At 39.7% G+C, this 21015-nt stretch overlaps 1 long non-coding RNA gene across 1 annotated transcript in view; it reads right to left on the bottom strand.

Annotated features, from left to right (window-relative positions):
• Positions 1 to 829, bottom strand: part of LOC122553232 (uncharacterized) — a 59422-nt gene extending 58593 nt beyond the window's left edge. Inside the window, exon 1 of the long non-coding RNA XR_006312656.2 lies at positions 725 to 829. This is a non-coding gene — a long non-coding RNA (uncharacterized LOC122553232). The remainder of the gene's footprint in view (positions 1 to 724) is intronic.
• Positions 830 to 21015: the final 20186 nt, after the last annotated feature.

The following is a 21015-nucleotide window of genomic DNA, read 5'->3' as shown; positions in this document are numbered from 1 at the left end:
TTTTCACAGCTATTTTACTCCAGGTATTGAAAGCATGAGTGATTTGAATGAAGTTCTTTAACGTTAATACTTTGGTACAAAAAAAGATCACGTCTATTGCTTGAATATAAAATTTAATATTCATGTGCAATACAGCAGCTCCACATCTCATATTTAAGCATTATACACAAAGGGCCAAGTCTTCTTGACAATGCAGGATTTTGATAGAGCATATCTGAAATATATTTACTCATACTTTCACTATCTGTTCCTTAAACCTGCTTTCATTAGTTATATCCATGGTAACCTATTTTCACATGAAGTATGAATCCTGTCTTGAATTGCTTAAAAATCACTGGGCACAATGTAATGGCTATATGGAGTTGTCCCACTCACAATATGCAAAAAGCCTTCAAATCAGTTAAATGCAGAGAGTGATAAAGTTTCAAATTGAAATTATCTCACGGTACTGATAAATAAAGCTTCTCTGGTATCTAAATCATGACACTAACTATACATTTCGATTTTTTAAGTAGTGATTAGGTGGGTACTCAGGGGAAAATGCTAGTCCATGCAGAGATAACAGACTCAATATCAAGTAAAAAGAGACTGGAATTCTAACCAATCTCATGTAATGAATTGAAATACTCCAGCTTTCAACAAAGAGAAAAAAAAACAAGCTGTGCCGTACCATCGGCTAACCACTGTCAGGAAATATAATTTGTATAGTCCGTGATTCACCTACCTCATATTCAGCATGCAAATTTATTTCACCAATAATCAGACCTGAAGATTGCCCAAGAGAATTAATAGCATCATTCCTTATGCACTGGCTGGTACAAACTGCGAGGATATAATGCCCCTCTGACATGGAAATACTGTGTTGGTTTGATGGAGAAAACCCAAGTATATTTGTCCTGTTAGATAAAAATAGGCTTGTGCACATCAACATATTACAATGTCATTTCAAAAACCTGGATGTACAAATATCATCTATCACTGAATTGATTTTCTCAAGCTTGAATTGTTTTGAAACAACAGACTGTTGTTACAAAAACAGACTGTTTAATAAAGTTATTTTGAAAATAGAAGATTCTCTCTACCTGCCAGTAGCCAACTTGCAGTTTTCTTCTGGCTGCTATTAACCCTAATGTTACAAAAATTCTCAACATTTTCATAGAGTAGAATCCCTGCAGTGTGGAAGCAGGACATTTGGCCCATCAAGTCCACACCAACTCTCTGAAGACCATCTCACCCAGATCCATCTCCCTACCCTATCCTTGTAACACTGCATTTCCCATAGCTAATCCACCTAGCCTGCACATTATGGGCCATTTGGTTGGCAAATCCATCACCCTGCACATCTTTTGACTATGGGAGGAAAGCAGAGCACCCAGAGGAAACCCATACAAATGCAGGGAGAATCTGTCCACACAGACAGTCACCGAAGGGTAGAATTGAACCTGGGTTCCTGGTACATGAGAGTGCAGTGCTAACCACCAAGCCACTGTTTGCCCCTTAAGTCCCTGTTGGGTGTTTTTCCTTCTACAAAGACTGCAGTTGATTGTTTCTTTTAACCTGGATCAAAAAATCAGTAAGAAAAAAAGTGTAAAATATTAAGTCATTCACTTCCCAACTTATCAGCCCTGCCCCACATAAACTTAATTAATTCATTGGCTTTGAAATTAATTAATTTCAGTCCAGTCCAAATCACTTGCTACATCCACACCTACCACGCTTATTGTGCAGCTAGAACAATTACACTATTTGCTGTCAATTTGTGAACAGTGACTGCAATGGGAATAGCAGTGAACAATGGCTTTGGCATTACATTGTGTGTAATTGTGCAATGTCATGTTTGTGCACAAATGCTTTACATACAAGTGTGTTAAACCTTCTCATGTTATTTAAGCAGCGAGAGAAGCTGCCTGTATTAATTGAATAATACTGCACATGGAGAAAGTGAGGACTGCAGATGCTGGAGATCAGAGCTGAAAAATGTGGTGCTGGAAAAGCGCAGCAGGTCAGGCAGCATCCAAGGAGCAGGAGAATCGACATTTCGGGCATAAGCCCTTCTTCAGGAATCCTTCAGGAAGAAGAGCTTATGCCCGAAACGTCGATTCTCCTGCTCCTTGGATGCTGCCTGACCTGCTGCGCTTTTCCAGCGCAACATTTTTCAGCTCTAATACTGCACATGGTAAATTTCAAAGCCAATGAATTAATTAAGTTTATGTGGGGCAGGGCTGATAAGTTGGGAAGGAGGAGATTCAAAATCCATGAGAATAACTCACTGAAGCCCAAAGATTGTCTGTTTACAGGTTCTGTTTTATTTGTGGTGGAACTCCCCCCAGTTTTGATATTTACAAACCTGAACGGACAATTTTAGCACATTTGCACAACAATATGTGTTATCTTAGAAAGACTGCTGTTGCAAGGAAAGATCAACAACTCAACTATATAGCAATACCTAAAATTAATCCTTGGTCATACATTAATAAACAAAAGTCATGCCATGAATTAAGATAATCTAGGCAGGATTTCAAGAAAACAGATGATTGTACAGCTATAAAATTGTCATTGACTACTGTCACTGTATTTAATCTGATAATCAACTGTTTTACCTGTGGATGCCCCACTCATGTAACAAAGTGCTTCCACCCTGACATCACTGACCTTTCCTATTACTTTGACTTTAAGATTGTGAAATATAACATAAAATTAGAAATAAAGAACTATACCTTCTACACAGACCTGCAGCAATTCCACTGTTGCTGCTATAGAGCTGGCTATGGAATGTGGATTTAGAGCACACACTCTGGGACCTATCCCTTTTGGAATGAGAGTTGGGAATTCTCTCATAAAACCAGGTCCAGAGCTAATTAATGGGACAACATCTGCTTAAACACATTCTGTGGCAGCAAGCACCGCCAACTTCAGTGCCAATATATTGAGGAAACAATTGAAAGGAAAAAATCTTCACAGTGAGCAAATAAAACTACCCTAAACCTTCTGTGGATTTTTACAGGCTGCATTATAAACTATGTGCAGCAATTATCTGGAAGAGTTGTACTATAGACTCCTAATTATTACATGCACCTTAAATTGAGTAGTGGTCAGATTTTCCACAATTCAGTCTATGGCAATCAATCTGAACTTTGTCAATATGAGTGGTTAGCTGTGATAAGTGAAAACTCATGAGATTTTTGAGCAAAACTATAGTGCCTCAATGTCCCTGAAATTGTGCGAATGAAAACAGGTTAAGGAATTCCAAGCCACTGAGCGCTCTGAATCTACAGTGCAGTTTACGCTTCTAAGGCACCAGATGGGGCCATATTTGCATCAATGCAACATAGATGCTTGATGAAGCAAGCAACATAAAATGGTGATGAAAGGCAAATGAGGTCATTTTTATTAATGCACAATATTAATCCCCTTTTATTCATTTTGTTGAAACATGGATTGGATTGCACATCTTAGTACTTAAACTATTTGTATTATAATGGTTTTATTCTAAGTTGAAACCTTACATTCATTTACAGTAACTCTGTATACTTATTTTGCATATTTTAAGCCAACCTTCTAGTAGACATCTAATTTCAGCCTTAACTTCTGTTGCTCTTTTTTTAGGCAGACAGTTTTCTGTTGGATTAATTATAATATATCATTGGATGATGTTGTGGGACAACTTTATGGTCCATTGCACCTTACCACTGTCTACAGCTTGTGGAGGCCATAGGTCAGAAGAGGAAAGTAAAGTAAGATCTAAAAATATTGTTATTATCACATCCTTGGAAGACCTTGGGAATTAAATGCTGAATAACATTTTAGCTTTTAAAAAAAACAGGCTTTTCTGTTGTTGACCTATCAATGCAAATGCAACAATTCGCCACTTACTATTGAAATGTTTGATATATGAGCAAATTATTTTGCAAATGGTTCTTACAGAGTGCTACTTATATAAAAAATAAGATACAGCCTATGAAAATAAAGTGTTTACATTATGAAATATGCAAATATAGGTGTTATGGCTTGGTCCAGTCGACACTCATTTGGTTAAGAAGTATTTGCCACCAGATTACTTCATTTGAGAAAAGGCAGCTTTATGACTAGCTGTCATTCAGCTTTATTTATGGAATGTTACTGACAAGATATAAAGTCTCTGTAAGTACATTGTTAATATTTTCAAGCATAGTAATACAGATGGTTCTAAAGGAAGTCTGTGACCTTGCCCTGTATCTTCCATTTAAATGCTGATAGTTTTTTGCACTGACTTAATTCTGTTTCTATGCAGAGCATGATGACAACCAACATTCTTTCCCATGTCATTCTTCAAGTTAATTGTTGCAGTAGCTTGTTCTGTGTGAACCACTTTTTTATTTCTTTTCTTGAACTTGAATTTTCATGTTTCATTGCATCTTTAAGCAACTTGTTTCTGTTTTTTCAACCTGAGAGAAAAGTTTCTGAGCTACAGGGCTTTTGACAAAGAAGCCTTTAGTAAATTCAGGTTTGAAGTTTGGCTTCAGTTCGAGAATCTCACACCTGTGAGTGAAGAAATATCCTTCGCTTTCTTCTCAATCACTTTGTTCCCAAGTGCGAATCCCAAGTGTTTCTTATTCCCTGGGCATGTATGAAAAGATTGAATTGACTCACTTACACTCATGATCATGGCTAGGAACATTGGGTTTTCATACTAAATATTTAGCCAAATCTTTGGTTACTTGAACATGGTAAACATGCATCTTTCTTCCAAGGGAGGCATTTTCATAGCATGTCTCATATAGATAAAGCAACTCAAATCCATATTCATTAATCCATCACCAACAGAGTGGTGAATGTATAACTATTAATCAGCCTTCACATGTCCTTATCATTGACTGTCAGAAATTGAATGGGAAATTCCAAGCACCATTAAACATACACCTCTTTCAGATTAAATGCAGACATTTAATAGAACTGACCTTCCTTTAAAATGTTGGTGGTGCACAGATATAAGGGCATGTAATTTTGTTGGTTTAAAAACCAAAGTAATCTAGTTACATGAATTTAGCATGAGTACAATTGAATCTTCATTTTATTTAAAATGACAATGACCTCAGAATTCTGCTGACCCAAATTCAAGTTTTTCCAAGTGTATCTCAATTTAATGCTCATCCCTAACCATTTCTATTCCACAAGCAATGTTGACAGGTCGGGGCAGGGTAATTTATTTTACACAACAATAGAACCTTTAACATAGTAAAACACCCCACAGCACTTTACTGGATTATTATCAATCAACATTTGATAACAAGCCACATAAAGAGATAATGCAGAGAGATGACAATAAACTTGGGCATATAGATAGATTTTAAGGAGCACATTAAGGAGCAAAGGGAGGTAGAGAAAGGACAGGAATTCCAGAATAATAAAACAAAGCCAATTCTGATGAAAAGTCATTGGACTCAAAATGTTAACTCTGCTTTTTTTCCTCACAGATGCTGCCAGATCTGCTGACTCAGGAAGACTTGAGTTTCTCCAGCAATTTCTGTCTCTGTTGCAGAAATTCCAGAGTTTTGAGCTTTGGCAGGTGACGATGTGAATGATGGAGCAATTCAAATCAGGGACTTCAGAAAGTCAGAACTGGAGGAGCACAGACACCTCGGTAGATGGAAGAGTTGGAGGAGATTGAGAGAGTTGAAGCCAGGGAGAGATTTGAACACAAGGAAGAGGATTTTAAAAGCTTGGTGTTGCTGAATAGGAGAAAATTTATGCCAGCCAACAGGGATGATGAGTGAATTTTATAGCACAGACATTAGCCTCAGATTTATAGTGGATAAAATGTGGGAGACCAGCCAGGATTGTGTTGGAATATCAATTTGTAGATATACCAAGGCATGAGCTGAGACATGAGCTGCATTGGGTGATCATACAGAGGTGGAAACACACAGTCTTAGTGTTGGAATGCATTTCTGTGGTCAGGAGCTCAACTTGTCACCCAATACATGGTAGTAAAGTTACAAATAATCTGGTTTCATCTTAGACAAGACAGGGAAAAGAATAGTGTCAGTCACAAAGGAATGGAGTTGGTGGCAGAGGGCTAATACATCAGGTGGAGTTCTTCCAACATTTAGTTGGAGGAAATCTATGCTCACCTGATAAGCAATCTGAGAAGATAGAGACCGTGAAGGAGTTGTGGTGGGGCAAAGGGGTGGCTCATCACTGTCCATGAGGATGCCAATGCTATGGATATTAGTGGTATCACAAAATGGCAGCACGTGGATGATAAATAGAAGGGAACAAACATTAAACTGTAGGAAAACATCTGAGATAACAGCATGGAAACAGAAGGCGATGCCATTGAAGGTGATTCTTTGGCTACACCTGCATAGATGAAAATGGAACTAAATGAGTACAATCTCACCCAGTTAGATAACAAGCGGAAAGGCATTGGAGAAGGATGGCCAATCGACAATGTCCAAAGCTGCAGACAGATTGAAAAAGGTGAGATGGGAACATTCACATCCATTGCACTCAGACGATGTTGTTCAACTCAGTTGACTGGATGGCTGGTTTGTAATGCAGAGCAAGCCAGCAGAACAGGTTCAACTCCTGCACCAGTTGAGGTTACCATGCAGGCTGCCCTTTCCCATCTCACTCCTTGCCAGAGGTTAAACCATCCTAAGTTGTTTCGTTCTAATGGAAGAGGAGGACTTGGGTGACTCTTTATTTTCTTGAGAGAGGAAAACAAAAATAACAGCTTTGAAAGGGACATAGATGGCACAGATGATGCATCACTACAAATAGATGATCTTGTTCTAATTGTATTGTTATTTTGCATCATCACTATCTGATTAACTGTCATCATGGCTGCAACTACAAAACCAAGTTCTGCAGGTTAACTGTCATTAGTGATATGCCATGCTAGAACCCTGCCTAAGAGAGTGTTACTCCTTCCCTAAGGCCCAGTTTGGCATAACATCTTTTCTTTCTTTAGTATGGGAGCATCCCAAATTGAAAAACCCTAAAACATTTGAAAATGTTGTCTTTTATTGAAGAATAGGAAAAGCAAAGAAAATAAAAACAAGCTGCATCTGATTTTATGAATGTACAAAGGCTGGTTATCTTTTGAACAGCAACAAATGTACAGTCAATGAGTGATCGCTTCATCTAATCCAAATCTATTGAAAGCAGCTGTCAGTAAAGTCCTGCCTGATGCTGTGCTCTATCATGGTGAAGGTGATGTTCCTCCAGTTTAATGTCCTCAGCTTCCTCCTTGGAAGATGGATGCTGCCTCCCTAGCTCTTCAATTTCCATCAAATCCCCTGTTTGCCTGCTCCAGCTTTGCTAAGCTCTGCGTGCAAGGATTCGGTTGCACATTCTGTCTGGGCTGGATGACAAGGCCAGGCCAATTCAAACATTGGAATGTCATCTTTAGGAGGCCTGTCATCTGCTCCACCGTGGCCCTGGCTGAAGAATGGGCTGCAATATGGCCACATGCCCTTAGTCAGGGGTTATGTAGCAAAGTCATCAGCCATGATTGCAGAAGATAGCCATTGTCTCTCAGTTACTATCATTATAAATGCTCTGGCCTTCAAATAAAGCAGGGACCTGGAGTTGTAAAGGATAAAGATGTCACAGCAGCTTCTAGGCAACCTGATGCATTTTTCGAAAATGGTTACAGATGATTTGTATTTTGATGGAATGGAACTATTTTCTGTTGATAAAGTCTGCTTTGGTATGATATGGTGCTTTCAAAGCAATGCGTGTCCAATCTATAGTGCCCTGTACCTGGCTGAAACCAGCTGTGTTGGTAAAGCCTAGTGCTCAGACTGTAGCACTGACCTCAACACGGGGAAGTACAATTCATCGGTAATAATCTTGAGAGATTTGTGGATTGAAATATGCCACAAATACCCTCAGGGATTCCTTAGAAGCAGCCAGTAACCAAAGAATTTAACACAACTATCACTTCAATGGTCACTGGGGTAAGATGGTCACCCTCACTTTCAGGTCACATGTCCCATTCCAGCAGATGACATGAGATGGTGCTCTGGGATATCTTCTGTCTGTGGTGACATTGCACCTTGCGCAGTAGGCAGAAGTTTTATTGAGCCTCCTGCACGTCTCTGCAATCTGAGGGAATCTTTACCTATGATTTCTTCACATGGAAACTGTGTGGCTGCTGCTGGAGCTTGATGCTGGTCCTGGGCTTGCTGCTGCATTTATTCCTCCTCCGTTTCTCTGCACCGTCAATGTACCACAATCACGATGATGAATCCCCTGCTTTTTGCGGATGCCAAGAACCTGTGTGGGAAATATCAGGAACAGAGCAGGTCTTTAGTAATTTGAGCAGTCAGCATTCACATCATACACAAATAATGTTATTCCTCAATACGATAGGACATGGAGAACTCTGAAAATTAGGACCAGGGGAAGTCTGTATCTAGATTTTTGACATAGAGACATTATTCTGATTATGCGGCATAAATCATGCCATATAAATACACTCAGCGATTGTAAGTGCAGGAGGATCATCCACATCACCCAAAAAAGGTGACACCTGAGTATCATCTGGCAGTGAGCAGCACAGCCTACAGCAGCACTTTGAGAAATACTCACAGTTCAAAGTGAGAGGAGAACAGCTCTATGCCTTTATGTAGCCTATGAAACCTTGGATGGCATTTAAATTGTAGCCTGCAGGTGAAACTTTTAAGGATGCCTGTGATTTTATCTGCTTCACAAAGCTTAATAGCATGGTGCAGATTTCTTGTTTCCCATAAGTTGCTCACTTGTAAGTGTTTCTTATGTATAGTACTATGGTTGCAGATGTCTTTAACCTAGACTGAATAAGGCCCTGATTAATGAACTTGCTTCTTGAAGACACTCGTTAAGTTCACAAGATGTGCCTCCGTGCTCAGAAGAAATCCTTACTCCATATTTGGGGCAGTAATTTCTTATTTCCATTGAGCACTTGTGATTTGGATGAGGAATAAGGCAACATAAGTGGTGCTTTGAAAAGTGAGTCATAGGCTCAGCCTTTGTCGAGATGACCTAGAGGAGCCTTCCACATCCATCAAAGTTTTACCTGCCCATCCACCAATATCATTTATTGTATTCATTGCTCCCGAAGCGGTTTCCTCTACATTGGGGAGACTGGACGCCTCCTAGCAGAGCGTTTTAGGGAAAATCTCTGGGACACCCGCACCAATCAACCACACCACCCTGTGGCCCAGCATTTCAACTCCCCCTCCCACTCAGCCGAGGACATGGAGGTCCTGGGCCTCCTTCACCACCACTCCCTCGCCATCCGATGCCTGGAGGCAGAACGTCTCATCTTCCGCCTCGGAACACTTCAACCCCAGGGCATCAATGTGGACTTCACCAGTTTCCTCATTTCCCCTTCCCCCACCTCACCCCAGTTCCAAACTTCCAGCTCAGCACTGTCCCCATGACTTGTCCTACCTACCTATCTTCCTTTCCACTTATCCACTCCACCCTCCTCTCTGACCTATCACCTTCATCTCCACCCCCATCCAACCATTGTACTCTTTGCTACCTTCACCCACCCTCCTCCCTGGCCTATCACCTTCATCCCCACCCCCACTCACCTATTGTACTCTATGCTACTTTCTCCTCACTCCCACCCTCCTCTCATTTATCTCTCCACCCTTCAGACACTGCCTGTATTCCAGATGAAGAGCTTTTGCCTGAAATATCGATTTTCCTGCTCCTTGGATGCTGTCTGAACCGCTGTGCTTTTCGAGCACCACTCTAATCCAGAATCTGGTTTCCAGCATCTGCAGCTCTTGTTTTTACCTTGTCGAGATGACAACCCAAACCTTCGTGTTCCTTTTTTCCTCGTTGTCCTGTCAACCTCAACAGTTCTGAACTGCCGCACATTCTCACCCAACCCTTTCATTTCCTTCATCTCCTACCACTTTCGCTAAACTTTGGTCTTACAGCTTAGTCATGTTAACCATCATGAGACTCTGTCCCCACTGGAGCCAGGACAGTGGTTACTATCAACGATATCCCCCCTATTTATTCCTGCAGAAACTTAAGCAACGTAACTTCTCACCCTTATATATTGAGTAGCCCCATTCCAATTATTATTCCTCTGTATCCCAACATATTGCCTCCCCACAACTGATTTCCCCAACTTCCCTATCCCAGCAGTATCTCTGATAGCTCCCTTTGACTTTCAACGAGTAGATTTACTGAATCGACTGTGGCTGACATGCCAGACCAAGCTGGAAGGACAGCCCTGACTGTGGAGTGACTGGACTGCTGGCTGATCTGTGTGAAGCTTCTTCATTAACTTACATCTAATGCATGGACTGGCTATGCTGGACCTGAAGGACTATCTATGTCCCAGACCTGCGATGTTGTGATACAGAGCACCTGACACAGATTGCTCAACACCCTGGACTGAGATCAAGGATTGCCCTTGACTGACTGCAGAGGGACCCCTGACTGATAATAGCCCCCTTGACTCAACCTAGGACTCTTTCTGGACATATCCATTTGGAAGCACATGCAGTGAATTTGCTATATAAACTGATGGCACATACCGGAGGTGTGACATTGATGCAGCTTTGTGTCATAGAAGACCGTGTCTATTCCCTTAACTGATCACTATTGGTAACCATGACAAGTGCCTAGCTCTGAGTCTGTGCTAAATAGCAAGGAAAGACATTCAAAGCGGAGTTAAAGTTGCAATGTAGGAAATGTGCCAGCAAATTTGTGCACAGGTAGCTCCCACAAAGAGTAAAGTGACAACACCCACAGAACTAGGTGTTGTGATGTGGATTGAAGGATAAACATTAGCCTGGGAATAACTCATCTTCTTTTCTTCAGAATAGTGGAGGTCTCTTATGTTCACTAGAGAAGGCAGATGGTTTAAGAACTCATTTGAAATGTGGCACCACTGACAGTGCAGTACTCCCTCAGTACTACACTGAAACTTCAGCCTTAACGTTTGGGTTCAAGTGCTGCAGTGGAACTTTTTGCCTTAAACGAGAGGATGGCACCAAACGAGCGATACATAACACACAGTTTTCAAAAAACAATGAAAGCATGCCAGTTACATCAGGCTACATGACAGATATTTTATGTTGGCCCTGGACATCAGCATTGACAGATAGAAGTTAACATACAGTACCTTACTTTGGTACATGAGTAGGAATAGAGAATCCTATTCCCAAAGGAGGCTGCAACAGCAGCAGTGATGGCATTGTTAAGGGTTGTTAACAATTGACTAACTGCAATGTTGAATACTTATATGGTGCTGTCCATTCACAATGTGTCTTTTTTTTAACAGGCATGACATGATTATCAACATCGAGTTTACACTGGTAGCTTCTCAGTAAGTGAGACCAAATGTAAGCAATGGTGACATGTGGAAAAAACATTTTTTATGAAGTCAGTGATTAGAATCTGAAAGGTGTATGGCAATAGACTGAAGTGAGACTGTTAGAAGGATGTTGGAAGATTATCTAACGATATAAAAATTACAGGGCTCTTTTAGAAATTGGAGGAATCGGACTATGAATTCTTCCTGTAAACAGTCATCACAGACAGGCAAAATGGCCTGCTTCTGTGTTAAATTCTATTCTATGATTATCTGAATCTAAACAATGTCAGTTATCTTTCATGATCTCAGTCTTATAATAATCATCGTAACACTCAGCTTGAAATTAGGACGACAATAGTGGGTTATGTATGTCTCTGCATAACTTAACGCAAATTTAATTGAAACCACCAAGAACTTTCTGCTTAGCACATTAGTACAGCACATTGAGAAGACATTAATTCAATCAAATTTGTTCCATTGCTTGTTTTATTTTTAAAAGCATATACCATTTCTGATAGCGCTAAATTAAAGTTAAAATTATAGTTGGTAAATAATAATGACAGATTGTTCTGATTCTTCAGTTCACATTGTACCCAGCATTCTACATGCTGGCACCTGACTATTATGTGGCAGTGAGCAATGTTAATAATCCTGATTAAAAAATTATTCAGTTGTGAATGGTTTGCACAGAGGAAGACACTTCTTCTTTCTATCCTAATTTATCCAGAAAGTAATATATTTTAATTGCTGCCAGAATGAATTGCCATTCTGTATATATCCTGCTTTACTTTTTTCCTTATCGCAAGGCTCATAAGGATGTAATACTATTCTGCCCCTATCCATCTGTCTGTATATTGTTGTCTGTCATCAACACTGAATGTCATGTTACATCATTAAATCAGTTTGCCAACTCGGTTCATTTTGATGAAATAAAAAAAATTATATCATCTTTTCTAATCAATTTTAATTTTGATAAAATAAGGAATACTTCTTATTTCTACATGATATGATACAATATTTCTGAGCCAATTAAATCTTGCATAATTGTAAGTGGTGGAATGCAATTGTGATCTCCTGCTTATCCTCCACTATGGCATTGGCAATGTTAGCTTGCTTTTGTTTCCAATTCACTCAGGAACAACATAATGTAGATTTAGTGAAGGCTCATTTCAAAAATAAAGAAAACGTTGGCCCTGTTTAGAACAGTCTGTTGGTAACTCAGGTGTTGTGCTAAAAATTGGAAACGTGCAGAAAAGGCACATCTTTGACTGACTCATTGCATTTTTCTCATTCATTCGATATCTTTTTCGAGAACAGTTAGTTTATATAATTGTTTGTATAGATACATTCATTGTTTGCGAATAAATTTACATATTTTCAATACCATTTGCTTTATATGTGTACAGTTGTATGCTGACAAAAGGGAAAACATATCCATTTTGCAAATAGCATTTATGGGAAGTCCAGCTTCTTTCAACTGCTGTTCCATTTGGTTGTAGATAATGCACAAATAATGCAAACACTGAGGGCTACTTTTCTGGGGGGTTTTCTGCATGCTGTTAGGAATGCACAACTTCATTTTGCTTTCTGGAAGCTCTGATATATTGAGTGCATTAATATTAAACAGCTAATTGAATATATCATAACAATTTTCATCAGCTATGGCTACCATATGTACTTTGTAACGAAAGTTGATCCGTGTTCAAAATGGGCAAAGAATCTTATAAAATGACTACAGATATCACATAACTATCCTTTTGGATTCAGCTGGTATTATTTTATTTTATTCATTCATGGGATGAGCGTATTACTGGCTAGACAAACATTTATTACCCATTCCCAATTGCTGAGAGCGCAGTTAAGAGACAACCACATAGCTGTGAGTCTGCAGTCACATGCAGGCCAGACCAGGTAACGACTGAAATTGTTTCCTTGAAGAACGTCAGTGTAGCAGATGGACTTTCCCAATATTTGAAAATTGTCTCAATTTATTGGTCATCATTACACCTTTATCCAGATTTTTGTTGAATTCAAATTCATTTAATTAGGTCCACAGTATATTACCTGGGTCTTTGGACTAATAGTCTTGTGAGAATATCACTAGGCAATCACACTTGAATAATAATTACAAAACTACAATTTTCTCAAGAAAAAGTCACAAAAACTTCTTTAATTCAATGAACACTTCCAAGGATAAATATGAACACTTGTTTTCCTGAGAGGTATGAATAGATCTTCATAGGTCATGAAACACTTGACAGAATGATAATTGTCCAAACTAATGGCTGAAACAGTTCAAAAATTAATTAGCTAGTCCAAAAATCTAGTCAATGGATGGGTCAGTGCCCAGACTTCAGATAACCCAATATATTTTATGGAAGCATAATAAATAGCATTGTAGACCATGTCAATGATAGCATAACACTACAAAGGGATTTTGATAAACAAAGTGATTGACAAAACAGTGGCAGATGGAGTTCAATGTAAACAACTGTGAGGTTGTCCATTTTGGACTGAAAAAGGACAGATTAGGGTCTGATAAATGATAGATCAGGATACTTTTAAGATAGTATGCAGTTAAATATAATGGACGTCCAAAGAGACTTGGGGGTTCAGGTACGTAGCTGTTCAAAATGTCACAAGCAGGTGCAGAAAATAATTAAGAAAACTAATGGAATGCTAGCCTTTATATCTCCAAGTCCGAAATCAAATGATACCAGGTTATAGTCCAACATGTTGATTTAAAATAACAAGCCTTTGGAGCACTTCTCTTTCATCAGGTGAAGTGGACTGAAGCTCACGTTTCAGATAAACCTGTTGGACTATAAGCTGGTATTGTATGACCTCTGACTTTGTCCACTCCAGTCCAACACCTCCACATTATTTAAATCTCAAAAGCTGGAGTACAAAGATATAGAAGTTATGCTGCAGTTATACGAAACCCTGCTTGGACCCCACTTGGAGTATCTGGGCACCACACCTCAGAAAGGCGAGATTGGTTTTGGAGGTAGTACAATGTAGGTTTGCAAGAATGATATCTGCACATTTTGGATTAAATTATGAGGAGGGATTATACAAATTAAGCCTGTTTTCCCTGGAATTTAGAAGGTTAAGAAGTCAAAGTCTTCAAAATATTAATAGGAAAAGACAAAGTAGATAACATTAAACTATTTCACTAGTTTGAGTTTCTAGAACCAGGGGCATTGTCTGAGAATTAGGACCAAATCATTCAGGAGAGAGGCTACAGTGCAGCTCATAGAACCTCGATATTGCAGAAAGAGACCATTCAGCCCATCCAATCTGCATCAACCTGTTGAACAGCATCCCACCCAGACCCACCCTATCACCATAACCCCCATTTCCCATGGCTAATCCATCTAGCTTGCACATCCCTGGATACTACAGGTTAATTATCAGGGTTAATCCATCTAACTTGTACATCTTTAGTCTATGGGAGGAAGCCTACAAAGACACAGGGAGAACGTGGAACCTCCTCAGACAGGCAGTCACCCAAGGCTGGAATTGAACCTGGGTCCCTGGTGCTGTGAGGCAGAGTGCTAACCACTGTGCCATTGTACTCTACACACAAAGTATTAAATATTTGGAACTGTCTTCCACAATTGGCAGTGGATGTTGGCTCAGTATAACTTTAAATCTGAGATAGATAAATGTTTGCTAAGCAAAGGTATGAAGGGATATGGGCCATGGGCAGGTATATAGAGTTAGTCCACAGATCAGCCACAATCTCATTGAATGGTGGAAAAGCCTTCAGCGGCTGAATGGCATACTCCTGTTCCTATGCTCCCATAATTCAACAGTTTTGCGAGAGCAGTAATTTTAAGTCTTGATCTGTATATAAATCTGGCTGCAAGCAATCATGTTGGTGGAGATCTCGAGCGAAACAAATTGAAGCAGTCCCTGTTCCTCTAGAAGGGCACAAGAGTTTATGAGAAGATTTGTAGCTTGGGTGCTCGTTGTTGTGGTTCTGTTCGCCGAGCTGTGAATTTGTGTTGCAGACGTTTCGTCCCCTGTCTAGGTGACATCCTCAGTGCTTGGGAGCCTCCTGTGAAGTGCTTCTGTGATGTTTCCTCCGGCATTTGTAGTGGTTTGTCTCTGCCACCTCCGGTTGTCAGTTCGGAACTGACAGCCAGACTACTGCGACCACTAGGACTCATAACAGCACACAAACCAACAGCCACTCTCAGACAACAACTCACCAGAACGAAGGACCCGATACCCAGCATGAGCAAAACCAACGTAGTGTACAAAATCCCATGCAAGGACTGCACAAAACACTACATAGAACAAACAGGAAGACAGCTAACGATCCTTATCCATGAACACCAACTAGCCACGAAATGACACGACCAGCTATCCTTAGTAGCCACACACGCATATGACAAGCAACATGAGTTCGACTGGGACAACATTACTATTATAGGACAAGCCAAACAGAGAACAGCCAGGGAATTCCTAGAGGCATGGCACTCATCCACAGATTCAACCAATAAGTACATTGACCTGGACCCAATATACCGACCACTGCAACGGACAGCTGGAACTGACAACTGGAAGCGGCAGAGACAAACCACTATAAATGCCAGAGGAAACATCACAGAAGTGCTTCGCAGGAGGCTCCCAAACACTAAGGATGTCACCTAGACAGGGGACGAAACGTCTGCAACACAAATTCCCAGCTCGGCGAACAGAACCACAACAACGGGCACATGAGTGTTCAGGACTTCCCTGTTAAACAAGAGCCACAACCTATAAGAGAAAAACAGAGGAGTCTTCACTTGTTTCCTGAACCTGTTCTGCTCAATATACCTGTGGGGGAGCAACTATTTAGCCACTGAAGACATCACAACTACTGAATCTGACTTCAACCTCTCATTAGTTTCACTTCAAAAGTAACCTTTAAGCAAGGCAGACCTGCAATGACACCAGAGACTGATCTCATTTCAATCTTCATGCATGACTTTTGATCTTATTTGAATTCTTAATCACCGCACTTTAATGATTATTTTTATCATATTGTACTTAAATAATTGTAACAATAGTCAAGTAATAAACAAAACTTCTGTCTTGATAAAGCATAAAGCTGTCATGTTTAGATTTTAAATTGACACATTCAAAAACTGAAAGAAGCCAAGAGATGAGCTTATACAATTTCATAATGCAGAGACTATTGTGGGGATGTAACTGCTGTGACGCAGTGCTGGTCAAATATCATTAAACCCACATAAAAGTACATTCTGACCCAGCTCATCTGCCTGCTATTCAATTTCTGTGTGAAGTAGAGTGATAGTGCTGTGAAGCAAACACAGTTACTCATGATCTTGCAATAGCAGCAGGGACAAGTGGGCTGTGCTTTCTGTGCTATTTTCCAATATCACCTTCTTTTAAAAATTGAAAACCAACATTCTTGAGGCACCAACAAAAAGGTCAGCAAAAAGTAGTTGATAACATTCAGAATTTAATTCTTAAAAGTTTGCATATTACAAATCGATACCATTTTAAAAAATGGAAATCAGTGCTTTAAGATACTTTGCAAAATGTTATAATTTCCTGAAATCAATTAGATCTCAGCCAAGGTCACCAAATTGCCTGGTGACAGAAGACTTCGTGAAAGCTCTCTCCCCTCCTCATGGAACCTTTGCAGTCAGCCCCTCTCACCCTACTTACACTTACGTTCACATATCTGCACACAGGTACCGATCTTCCCAACATCCTTCCTCTTCTGATACACTCATTCACCATCTCTTTCTCCCAGCTCTTCTCCCACACACACACTCAATCAAAAATCTCTCTCCCAATGTCCCTTTTTGGTCTAATTGCTGGTTGTCTATGCAACAGAGTTGCAGTCGTGGATAATGAACCACTACAACAGACTACAGTAACAACATAATGAAGTCTGATGCCACCACTCACAGTTCTGGCTCCACAACATGGCCTCCCAGATTTTCCTGTACAAATGACCAAATTGTACTTTCAGGCCTGCAGCTGCATTGAGCTGGCACACAAACATCCAGGGTCCACTCAAATGTGGTGCTTCATGCATTTTCTAAAGTTAAGATACTTACAGCTCACTGCACATTCTGTGCTGTTTGACTGAATTGTTCCAGTGTCAAGAGATGTTCCTCTGCAGTGTCATAATTGTGTAATCTACTTTCCACAGTCATCATTGCTGCCCAGAAGAGGGGCAGTTCATAACACCAAATATGTCCTCTGTGACACCATCAGCAGTAAGGAAATTTAAGAACTTATGACCAATCTATGGTGCATACTAATAACCGGCGTACAATTCTAGAATTGAAAACTAAAGCATGAGAGGTGAATAATGATTCACATACTTGGGAGGAATGGAAGATTATAAGCAAAAGATATCCAATTTCAGCTGCTCTGATTCCATTTGATATTAGCACTGGACAATTCAGATTCCAGAAGAACTCTGAAATGATAAATCATTGTTTTGTTTTTGATTAATTTAACATGGTACTTTTTCACTGAAACATTATCTTGCTTAATGCATAAAGCTGTGGTACTTATTTTTGTTTAAATGACACATTCAAAAACTGAAAGAAGGCAAGATAGAAGCTTATACAATTCCATATTGCAGAGACTATTGTGGGGATGTGGCTGGTTTGAAACAGTGTTGGTCAAATATCATTATACTCACTTAAAAACTACATTCTGACCCAAAGCATCCACCTGTTATTCAATTTCTGGATGATGTAGAGTGACAGCACTATGAAACAAACACATTTACTCATGATCTTGCAAAGAGGCAGGGATAAGTGGGTAGTACTTTTTATACTATTTTCCAATGCTACCCTATTATAAAAATTGAAAACTAATATTCTCGAGGCAGCAACAAGAAGGTCAGCAACAAGTAGCACAGTAACATTCAGAATTTAATTCTTCAAGTTTGTATATTTGGGATCAACACTGTAAAAATATGAAAATCTGTGCTGATTTGGTTTTGACAATAAAACAAAAGTTTATTACACTACTAAAATGAAACAAGCCAAACTATCTACAGATAACACAGTTGAAAGACTTAAAACAGACAAAAAAACAAACTCTTAACTATTCCCAAACACAATTATCTTACAGTGAATTAAAATCCAGTGAAACTTTCCTTCCCAAATAGAACCGAAGCTTGACATAACTGTTTATTTTCAATTTTGATTCTCTGAACTTTGAAGTGTTTTCTTTGACTCTCACAACTGAGATCTTAGACTTTTTCAGTTTTGATTAACACACAGATTTCTAAACAAATATGCCCAGTTTTCACAAACTGAATCCTTACACAAAGGTAACCTAATTCTTTAACAATTCAAGCAAGCTATTTTTTTGAAGAGAAACTATTCTTACAACTAACTTCAGTCAGGTCTCTTTTGATATAAATTCAAAGGCTTTTAACTAACTTTTGGCAAAAGGACTTGTTCTAGCTTCTGCTAAGCTCATGGCTTAATATTTCTTTGTGTCTTGCTGGAAACACCATATTATACGCAAACTTCCATCAACACTCCAAGAGGCCTTCAGTCATCTGAACTTGAGCACAAGCTAGTTTAAAATTATGGTTCTAAAATATATTCATCCTGAGTAACTTATTAAATCCTTTTGCACAAATAAACTAAATTCATATGTCAGTAGCTTAAAATCTTATTCAAAAACTGTTGTTGATTATTTACATATATAAATCAAACACCTTTCATCACAAGGCAAAATTCCACATTGAAGAAAATACGTATATTTTCAGAACCATTACAGAGTCATAGCTACATTATGATGGGAATGTATCCTGAATAATATGGGGTACATGACAGTTAAGAAAAATAATAAGGTTGGTAAAAGTGGAGGGCTGAACTATTAAGTAAGGATGGCATTTGTGCAGTAGTTAGAGGTGATCTTGATTCAGGAGGTCAAGATGAGGAATAGGGTTGGGTGAAGGTGAGGGACAGAGAAAGAGGTTGTTTGTGGGAATGATCCACATTTTGTGTGACAAAGTACATGAGAAGAAATATTGGCTGCTTGTGATAAAGAGATAGCAATAATCACAGGTGGCTTTAATCTAAATAGAAACTTGAAAAATTAGATTGGCTGCAGTAGCATGCATGGGGAGTTCATAAAATACATTTGAGAGAGTTTCTTGGAGCAGTAAGCTCTGGAACTGACGACAGAGCAGTCTAATTAGACGAGGCATGTAATGGGACAGAATTTACTTAATGACCTCAGAATTAAGGTATGTTAAGCAGTAGTAACCATGATATAAATGAATTTAACATCCAGTTTGAAAAGGAAATGAGGTGTTTAGGACAATTGAATTGAATTGAATTTATTATCACATGTACCAAGGCACAGTGAGAAGGTTTGTCTTGCGAGCAATACAAGCAGATCACAGAGATAAGTCAGTAATAGGTAAACAGCGGCAAAAACAAAAACACAGGTACAGGCAAATGTTAAGAATTTGTGAGTCCATTCAGTATTCTAACAACAGTAAGGTAGAAACTGTTTCAAAACTGGTTGGTGCATGTGTTCAGGCTTTTGTACCTTCTCCCTGATGGTAGAGGTTGTGGAAAACATTGCCAGGGTGGGATGGATCTTTCAGAATGCTGGCAGCCTTTCCTTGACAGCAGGCCTGGTAAACGGATTCTATAGATGAAAGGTTCGCCTTTATGATTGTCTCAGCTGAGTTCACCACTCTCCACAATGATTTTAATGGTACAGTTGCGATACCTGGTAGTGATACATCCAGACAGAATGCCCTCGATGGCACACCTATAAAATTTGGCAAAGGTATTCGCCTGAGGAAGAAGAGACGTTGTTGGGCCTTTGTAACTAGTGTGTCCACATGAAGAGTCCAAGAAAGCTTGTTGTGGATGACCACTCCCAGGAGCTTGGCACTCTCCATTCGTTCCACTTCTGTGCTGTTAATGTGTAGGGGGGCATGAGTAACATCCCACCGAAAATCAATAATGAGTTCCTTGGTTTTGCCAGCATTGAGAGTTAGGTTGTTCTCAGTGCACTACTTTTCCAGGTCTTCCACCTCTCGTCTGTAGTTTTATTGCCATCTGAGAGTCAATTGACTATGGTGGTGTTATCAGCGAACTTGTAAATGGCATTAGTCTGGTATTTGATGATGCTGCCATGGGTATACAGTGAGTACTGTAGAGACTGAATACACACCCATGGGGGGCTCCAGTGTTGAGTGTTAGTGACAATGAAATATTGTCCCCAATCTTCATTGATTGTGGCTTGTGGGTCAGGAATCTGAGGATCTAGTTGCAGAGAGTGGGGCTTAGTCCAAGATTATGTCTCGAGGGGATAATAGGTTTGAAGATTGAACTGTAGTCAATGAGTAGGATTCCTATGTAGCTGTTCTTGGTACCGAAATGTTCTAGGGAGGAGTGAAGGGCAAGTGGTATGTCATTTGGTTTGAAAGGCATATTTGAGTGGGTCAAGAGTAATGGGGAGGCTGGAGTTGATTAATGCCATGACCAGCCTTTCAAAGCACTTCACGATCACCAAAGTTAGGGCCATTGAGTGGTAATCATTGAGACATGCTGCATGAGCCTTCTTAAGCACAGGGATGATGTTGACCCTCTTGAAACAGGCAGGGATATTAGCCTGCTGCAGGGAGAGGGTGAAGATGCCCGAGAAGACCTCTGCCAGTTGATCTGCGCATGCCCTGAGTAAAT

Source organism: Chiloscyllium plagiosum, unplaced genomic scaffold (assembly GCF_037043375.1).
Source record: "Chiloscyllium plagiosum isolate Xiang-an unplaced genomic scaffold, Cpla_swu_hap1 HiC_scaffold_10, whole genome shotgun sequence".
Classification (NCBI taxonomy): domain Eukaryota; kingdom Metazoa; phylum Chordata; class Chondrichthyes; order Orectolobiformes; family Hemiscylliidae; genus Chiloscyllium; species Chiloscyllium plagiosum.
Note: the sequence above shows the minus strand (reverse complement) of the source record. Positions and strands in the feature narration are given on the sequence as shown.